Below are 9,462 nucleotides of genomic sequence, written 5' to 3' on the forward strand. Positions count from 1 at the left end.
TTTCTACATCATCACAAGGCTCGTGGAGGCTATTAGTAGGGTTAGTCAGCATATGATCATCACAATTGTTAATACCCCCTTGATCATAACTAGAGAGATGAGATGTAAGAAGTAAAATTTCCTTGTGGAGAAGAGCACTGGCGTTAGGATGGAGATCCGCAAAAGGGAATTTGGTCTCATCGAAAACAACATCGCATGAGATGTATACCCTACCAGTAGAGATGTCGAGGCACTTGACACCCTTGTGTTGGGCACTATACCCAAGGAAAGCACATTGTTTGGATCTAAACATGAGCTTGCGATTATTGTAAGGGCGGAGATTTGGCTAGCAAGCACAGCCAAAGACACGGAGAGATGTGTAGTCTAGTTTGACGTGGAGGAGACGCTCCATGGGTGTTTCATTGTTGATGACACGGCTAGGCAACATGTTAATGATGTGAATGGCTGTAAGAAAAGCCTCATCCCAAAACTTGAGAGGCATGGAGGCCCCTGCTAGGAGAGCCAAACCGACCTCAACTATGTGCCTATGCTTGTGTTCGGCCGACCCGTTTTGTTGGTGAGCGTGTGGGCATGATACATGGTGAGAAATGCCTATATTTTGGAAGAAGGGATTGAGTTTCTCATATTCCCCTCCCCAATCAGATTGGACGGCTATAATCTTAGTGTCAAACTTTCTTTCAACAAGTGCTTGAAAGTTATGAAAAACTTGAAACACATCAGATCTTTTCTTAAGGAGATAAATCCATGAAAAAATTGTTGTAGTCATCGATAAAACTCACATAATATGTGTGTCTGCCAACAGAAGAAGGAGCATGACCCCATACATGAGAAAAGATCAATTGTAAAGGTTTGGTGGAGACACTAGTAGATACGGGATATGATAATTGATGACTTTTGGCACACTGACACGAATCACAAATGGTTTCAATATTGCGCTCACCAACAAACGGGAGCTTATTTTTCCTAAGCAACTTTTCAACTAAAGAAAAAGAAGTATGTCCTAAACGATCATGCCATCGTGTGGACGAAAGCTTGATAGCACCACAAGCTTGTTTATTGAATCTTCTAAACTCCAGAATCAACGGGTAGAGCCCTCGAACACATCTACCTCGATAGAGAACTTTCTTCGTGGCCTGATCCTTGGTCAAAAAGAAATAAGGATGAAACTCGAGAAAAACGTGATTATCAATAGCAATTCTATGAACGGAAAGAAGATTTTTGTGGGCACTAGGAACATGTAGAATTCTTTTGAGATGAATTTTTCGACTGGGAGTATTAAAAATTGAATGGTCAATGTGACGTATGCCCATACCTTCACTGCTGGCCGTATGAATTTGATCTTTGCCACCATACTTTTCCTTCATGGTGACCTTCTTGAGTTCATTGGTGACGTGGTTCGTAGCGCCACTGTCCACATACCAATTTGTGTCAACTCCATAGGAGCCATCGGCCGCCGCGGCAACTTTTTCTTCATCTTGTGAGGAGTCATCATCATCTTCCTTGTAGCGATACTAGCAATCCTTTGCGGTATGCCCAGGATTGCCACAAATTTGACAGCGAGGCTGGTCCGGACGTGATCTGTTGGAGCCGCCACCGCGACGTCCTTTGGAGTTGCTAGAGCGTCCGCCGCCGTGAGAGTTGTTGGAGTAGCCAGAGTTGTTGGAGTAGCCACCACCGCCCGATCCAAACCTCCCCTTGCCACGGGAAGGGCCACGTGAACGAGGACCGCCGCCGCGGCCTCGGGAGGCAGAGTTGGACGACGACTTGAAACCACCACTGGAGCCGTGGTACTGTGCCATGCGTTGATCAAAGTTACTGAGCATGGAAAAGAGTTCATCAAGGGTTACCGGGGTGACGCGGGCGTCCAGAGCGGAAACATGGGGCTGGTAATCTTGGTCCAGCCCATGGATGATGTAGGATATCAGCTCGCCGTCTTGGATAGGTTTTCCCGCCGCAGCGAGTTCATCGGCGAGATCCCTCATGGCGGCGAAGAAGGAGGCCACCGATTGATTTCCCTTCTACGTGTTAATCAGCGCTGTGCGGATGTTGTTGACGCGGCTGAGTGACTGCGATGAGAAGATGCTCGCCAGCGCCACCCAGAGTTCGCGCGCCGTGGTGATCGCGGTCACCATGACGAGCACCTCCTTGGAGAGGTTTTGGAGTAGATATCCGAGGACCTGCTGGTCCTCCCTCACCCAGATCGGATGGAGAGGATTCAGCTCAGAGGTCTCCTTCCCGACGGCGTCCTTGGTGGTGACGTTTTTGGCCAGTTCGGTCGCCGTGCCATCGACGTAGTGGAAGACGCCGGCGCCCCGCAGCTGTGGCGTGATCTACGTCCGCCACAGGACGTAGTTGGTGCGGGAGAGCTTCTCTGTGACTCCTCCGCTAAGGGTTGACTGGGAGGAGGTGGAGGAAGACATGGTTGCGCACTTTGGTGGAGATGGACTAGTTAGGGTTTAATGGAAGAAGATAGCTCTGATACCATGTGCGACTTGCGGTAAACGTCTTGCCTATCCTGGCCGACGTGCTGCATGTTAAATAGATGGGTTGCGAGCCCTAATACGCGTATAGGCTGTTGGAGAGATTACATCTTGGGAAAGAAGAATACAAGAGATAAAACAAGATAAAGAGTACATGAATATCCTGTATAACTACTCCTTCGGTATTGGTAATCCTCCTTGCTGTACACGCCACCATCATGTCACGCACCATCATTATGTTTAACAGGATTGAGCTAAACTGAAAAGCCTATTGTGGAAATGGAATTTTGACTATGCAGGTACCCAGACCAACAAGTAAATCATCATTCTCCCTGCAATCAAACGATGCAAGATGGTTCTGTTTTGCCCGCGGCGATGGTGAGCACTAGATAGGTGTTTGGCTATTGTGCATGTCTACTGAAAATATCTGTTGCTCTTTGTTGAACAAGTAGTGGTATCTTCCCAAAGATGTATTTTCAATTTTTCAGAGGCTGGAGTTAGCCCGATCGAGCCTTTGTTGAGAGAGAGAAAGATGATGGAGATGTGTGCTCGAGTGGAGGTCTTCGTCGGGCAGTGCTCGACGGAGGTGTTGGTCATCCGAACTTGTCGTGCAACGACATGGGTGATTTTTTCAGGTTTTTTTAGGGTGTCTTCAAGCTTGGTTTGAGACGGCGATGTTGTTCCAGTGTAGGAATAGGGTTTTCCCCGTTCTTTCCTCATTCCATTGGTGTGCTTATCGCCGTCGGAGGGCATGTGGAGCCGTGTCTTCCAGGATTTGGTTGGTTTTGGTTTGGTGGAACCGTTTGGACTCAACCGACTTTCGTGGCCTTCTTAGTTTTTACATGCTCTTACCAGTGTTTTCTTCTGTGGGGTAGCGATTTGCTTCACAGATCGTATTTGTCGGTGTCTCCTAGTCTGACTTCGTGGCCGCTGTTTCTACAAGTTTCTGGGTTAAAAAAGCTTGCTCCGCTGAGGTGGAGGCCTAGAGGCGGCATCAAACTATGCCCACGGGACGCTGCCGGTGGATACAGGAGGAAAAATACTTCGGCACCCACAAGAATTTGGATGTTATTTTATTTTATTTTATTTTTTGTATGGGTGTATTTGTAAGGACTTGCGATGCTTAATATTCTCTTTGTTCCTAAATATTTGTCTTTTTAGAGATTTCAAATGACTACCACCTACGGATGTATATAGACATATTTTAGAGTATAGATTCACTAATTTTGCTCCGTATGTAGTCACTTGTTAAAATCTCTAAAAAAACAAATATTTAGAAACAGAGCGAGTACATGGCTTAGGCCTTTTCGCCAAAAAAAAAGATGTGCTGGGCTTTATGGGCCATGGAATGTCTAGTTGGTGGTCCGGACTGGGATGGGCCTGCACTTCTTCACACAGTTCCACTTAAAAAATTAGAAACTTCTTCACACAGTTCCCCTAAAAAAACTTTGGCTTGCTCGGCTCGGCTCAACCCCTCCTCCACCACAACGCCCCACCCGGAGAAACGACCGCCGCCGGCGATCTCAGGCGCCTGCCCCCGGCGGCGGCAACCGACGCATCCCCCCCTCGCCCGATCTATTGAGGTGAGCCTTTATGTTTCCTCTTCTCTCCCAATTTCTTTTCTTTTCTCCCGGGATTAAACCCTAGCTAGCTAAATTCTCCTCCCTAATCAAACCCTGCCGACATTTACCTGTCAGCTGAGGAGGAGGGAAGATACGGAAGATGGATTCTGCTAAGGAGATTCTCCAGCGGTAAGACCGTCAACGTCCAGTCTCTCCATCTCTTTCGACTATCCCCACATTTCATCACGCGCAGTTTGTTTATCCCTTATTATTGATGGATGCTGTGTGTTGCAACGACATTGGTAGTACTTGAAGAAATTGCTCCATTGCATTGACGCTGCTTGTCACTGCCGGTTTCCCAGGGTCCATTCAGAGAAGAAGCCGTGTGTGGATGGCGAATCACACCAGCATTCCACGACGTCGATGCCTGCCGCGGTATCCAAGATGCTCGAAGACGACGACGACCTCCTCATGGAGATCATTGTCTGTGTCGGCTTCCCCACCACCCTCGTGCGTGCTTCCCTCGTCTGCAAGCGCTGGTACCACCACATCTCTGACCGCCGGTTCCTCCGCCGCTTCCGCGAGCGCCACCCGCCCCGCCTCCTCGGTTTTTGCCATGTCCCCGAAGATGAATGTTCACAGTCGTCCTGTCCACGCTTCGCCCCGATTTTGCCTCAGCCCCCAGAGCTCGCTGCCGTGGTCCGCCGCGTGGCGGGCTACAGCTTTGGCGTCGACGGCAACGAATGGATCAGGGAGTGCCGGCGCGGCAGTGTCTTAACCGGACGCTATGAAGGATTATTATGGAGACATAGAGTGCACCACCCACTGTGCTCTGGGAGAGACATGGACATCCTCCCACCACTCCCAAGCGTCCAGAACTCCAGTCACCACATGTTCAGTACAATCCTCTCCAAAGAAGATGGCGCCGGCGGCTTGTCCTACGTGTACATGTTGGTGGAGAGGGTTGATGAGAATAAAGTTTTTAGGGTGCGCGTGTATATGTTGCGACACGGTGTCTGGTGCGTGCATACCTCATCTACCACACAGATCCCTCTTTCGCCGTTGCCACGGAAAGTTGTGCTTGTTGACAATAAAATCTAGAGAAAAGTATACTTTTCGTCCGTTAACTTTTGGTGAAGTCTAAATTTGGTCCCTCAACTCCGAAATCGGACAACTTGCACCCCCAACTAACGAAACCGGACAAGGTTTGTCCCTGGTCTCGATTTTGACAGGTTTTGGTGCTGACTGACCCCGGTTTTGACCGGTGCCGACTAAAATTCGTGTAATTTTTTCATATCCGTGAACTTTTTAAAATTCACACTCTTTTCAAATCCACATAGTTTTTCAAGGTCGTGCAATTTTTTCAAAAATAAACATACCTTTTTCAAATCTGTGAACTATTTTGAAATTTGTGTACTTTTCCAAATCCATGATTTTTTTAATTTGCGTAATTTTCTCAAATCAGTGTATTTTTTCAACTTCGTGTAATTTTATCGAATCCAAGTATTTTTTTTCAAATCCATCTGTTTTTAAAATTCGCGTACTTGTTTCAAATCCGCATACTTTTTAAAGTTCGTGTATTTTTTTTTAATCCGTGTTCCTTTCCAATCCATGAACTTTGTTTGAAATTCACATCCTTGTTTCAAGTTGACATAAATTTTCAAATCCACACATTTTTTTCTAATTCGCGAAGATATTCAAATCCGCATACGTTTTCAATTTCACATAAAATTTTCAAACCCAAAAAAATATACGTGAATAGGAATAAGTATGTCAATTTTTAAAAATTACATGAATTTAAAAAAACCACAGGAACTTTAAAGAAGTACGTGGATTTAAAAAAAAGTACGTGAACTTGGAAAAAGTATGCAGATTTGGAAAAGTACACAAATTTTTAAAAAGTTCACGTATTTGAAAAAAATACCCGAATTTAAAAAAATTAAACGGACTTGGAAAAGGTATGCGAATTTGAGTCGGCACGGTCAAAACCGGGTTGGGACAGCACCAAAACTGGTCAAAACCGTGACCAAGGATGAATCTTGGCCGGTTTCAGTAGTTAAGGGCGCAAGTTGTCCGGTTTTGAAGTTGAGGGACCAAATCTAGACTTCGTCAAGAATTAAGGGATGAAAAGTATACTTTTCTCTAAAATCTATATAGCTGACAAGTTCAGTGATGACATTATTGTCTTGGATTTGCCAGCCTCAAGTTTCTCCAAAATTTCAGTCCCACGGGGAGTGCAATGTCACCATTATACCACCATCTTGTCACGAGCCGATGATGCATCCGGTGTATATCTCACCCATGTTCATGTCAAGGAGCTTCAGCTTTGTATCTGGCTCCACAAGGGGCACAACTAGTTGCTGGTCGATACCATTTGTTTGCGTCAGATGTGGGCTAATTTGAGGATGCTAGATCATACGGTTGAGGATGAGGATGTTGATTTTCACTTCTTAAGCCACGTGGGGGACAATGCTGAGTTTGTGCTCTTGGAAATGTCTAATTGCAAACTCCATCTGGACGTCACGAGCAGGACACTGCGTAAAGTGCATGGGACGCCATTAAAGAATGGACATTTCATTGATGTCCATCCTTTTATGATGATTTGGCCACCCATATTCCCTCTGCTGAAGGATGCTACTGCAAGGTTTGCTATTTGGCCTTCATATGATCACAATACTAGTTAAGTGACATTAGATAATGCTTGCCTTAAGATGTCTTGAAATCACTTGTGTACTCGGGTAATACTACTTGCTTATTGCTACCTACAAAAGTACTCCCTCCCTTCGGAATTACTTGTCTCGGAAATGGATGTATCTAAATCTAAAATACGTCTAGATACGTTCATTTCTGCGACAAGTAATTCCGAACGGAGGGAGTATAAAACATGTGTGAGAGCTGAACGTGTGTAGCCTTGTTATCACGTTGACCACTGTACTTCATTGTCCTAAAATATTATCACAAACCAATCAATCCTGTAATTTTAGTTTCCCATTTCTTTAATCGTTGTGTAATTTTCTATTGCCTACCTTTATACTGTGAACCTCAAGCCTACGAGATTTGTTTTTGCTGAACTTATGTATGTGACTGTCTTTTCTGATACTTATGCACTAGTATGTTAGTACTTGTTTTTTTCTGTCTGATTGTTGTTTAGTGGATTCTTTTTCTTAAACACAATTGGATTGTACATTTTACATGGCAGGTATGTTTGAGTTTATGCATGAAGTGTGATTCTTTTTTTCCTGTTGCAATACAAGTGGCCATTCCAAGCTAACAGCGGGTAATTTGTGCTTGTGTGTCAGACATTTCTCCTTGTACGATCAGGTTTTTGTTTTACTGAAATGGAAATATGTTGGTCTGCAATATAAGGACATTTAAGCTGTATTGGCTATAGCTTTTGATAAAGAAAATCTTGTTGCTGGGCCAAGTCCATTCTTTTGATTTCTGAATGCACGAAGCATTTGAGTGATAAACAATAATAAAACGTTATGATGCTGAATTACCTCTACTCTATCCTGATCCTTCCTCTGTTTCCTTCAACCAGGAACGTCATGTGAAGAAGAAGGAGTATATCAGGAAGCTTTTGGATGGTCGGCTACAATGGTCTCATCAAGGAAGAGCAGGGAGTTGCATTTCCTTGGTAGCAGTTCTAACAGTCTTTATTATAACTCGTAGTGGATTAGTTATGATGGTATGTAGCTCGAGCAGGTACTCCTATCCCTATGGTACCATGACTATTTGCGACCGAGATATTGGTTTCATGAAGATGACTCCCTGTATGCATGTTTACTAGTTATGCTGACTGATCCACTTGCATCGTCGCGGTCTTGTGGTTCCGCCGCTTGCTCTGCTTGCCAATGTGGTATTTGCAGGAAGGTGTAGTAGCTTTACTAGTCGGAGTTCTTTTTAGCATAACAGCTACTTTTCATCCGTTGAAAGTTCTCGGTCAACAGTGTTGATGTTCTCGGTCATCAGGTCAGGACTGTAAGTGGGATTTTTGACTCTGCAAGTGCCCAGCTGAACAAACAATCCTTCTCCCTGCGATCAGTAGAGATGGTCATCTGGTTTTGTTTTGCTCTGCCCAGCAAAACGGACGAGCGCTAGATCAGTGCTTGGCTATTGTGCATGCTTATCCAAGTATCTTTCAGAGGCTGGTGTGTCTTGTTGTTTGCTTAACAAGCACTGTATCTTCCTGAATATGTACAGTAACTTTCAGAGTAGAGATAGCTTGAACCTTGGTTAAATACGAGTTCTGAAAAAAAATAGTGTTGTTTATCAGATTCGCCATTGAGACCATGGAACATCCATAATGCCATTGAGACCATTGAAAAACAAGCCTTGTTAACTGTAGGGTCGCCGCTGCTGTAGTTTTTTCTTTGGTCATTCTGCCATTGTTTCTTGATATCATGATGGTACCAACTGAAGAAGCATGCCGCCCTTCACACGCCACGAGCTTAGAAAATGGCAGGAATCTTTGGAACCTGCAAGCTACTGGTATTGGTTGTTTTCCGATGTGCTCTAATTGCTACACTATGAACAGAGTATAGATATCCAGTGACTCTGAGGGGTGCCAACATTAGAGTCTCTTTTGTGCTAACATCAGAAACCCGGGTACACTGATGAACACACGATGTGATGCGACAGACACAGCAAGAACTGCAGAGCAGCCGTTCCTTCACCTGGAGAAAAACCAAAAGCGTCTTAGCAAACCTGATAGTGGTGATAGGCTCTACCGCACTAGTGACATATGCAGCTTTCAACTTACGGATGTTTATAACAATAAAAATGGGCCGTTGGGCGTCAGCTCCATCCCGGGCTGGTGCGTATGGAAGAGCGAGGCCTATGATTCCTTCGTGTGGCCTCCCTCAACGAGAGGAAAGATGATGATGATAACATGTGAAAGAGTAAAACGAGAGAGGAATAATGAATGAATAACATCTTATTGATTGAAGATATGGGTTTATATACCCTAGTGCAAAGGCGGTTTGCTAGGGCGAAGAACTTGTCCCCTCCAGGCTCCATCAGGGAGCTCGTGGATTCGTTTCACATGTAGGCCACTCTGAAGACCGACGGCGGGGAGGGAATCCTAGTGCTATGGATATGGCTCATATGTACACTAGCCAACGGCGGGGAAGGAATCCCAGTGCTATGGATATGTATCAAAATAAGACATTTTTTATATATGGAGTAGTTTAGTTTATAGTTCACGCACAGGCCACGCTCAGACACATGACATCCGTTCCATCTTTGATCAGATCTTATGAGGTGCGATCCTCCTCGATTTTTTCCGTTGAGACGGAGTCTTGGCGCAAATTCCCATCGTCTCACTGAGATGACGTGGTTAGCGTTTCATGCCTTACGTACACGATGGGCGAAATATGGTGTTAGAGCAACTCCAATGGGCCGATCCAAACGGATGGCGA

The 9,462-nt window shown here is 45.1% G+C and overlaps 1 pseudogene; it reads left to right on the plus strand.

The window, feature by feature from the left end:
• Positions 1-4,202: 4,202 nt before the first annotated feature.
• LOC125532686 (uncharacterized) lies at positions 4,203-6,726 on the plus strand (annotated as a pseudogene).
• The last annotated feature ends 2,736 nt before the right edge of the window (positions 6,727-9,462 follow it).

Source organism: Triticum urartu, chromosome 1A (assembly GCF_056163025.1).
Source record: "Triticum urartu cultivar PI428250 chromosome 1A, HENAU_Tu73, whole genome shotgun sequence".
Taxonomy (NCBI): Eukaryota; Viridiplantae; Streptophyta; class Magnoliopsida; order Poales; family Poaceae; genus Triticum; species Triticum urartu.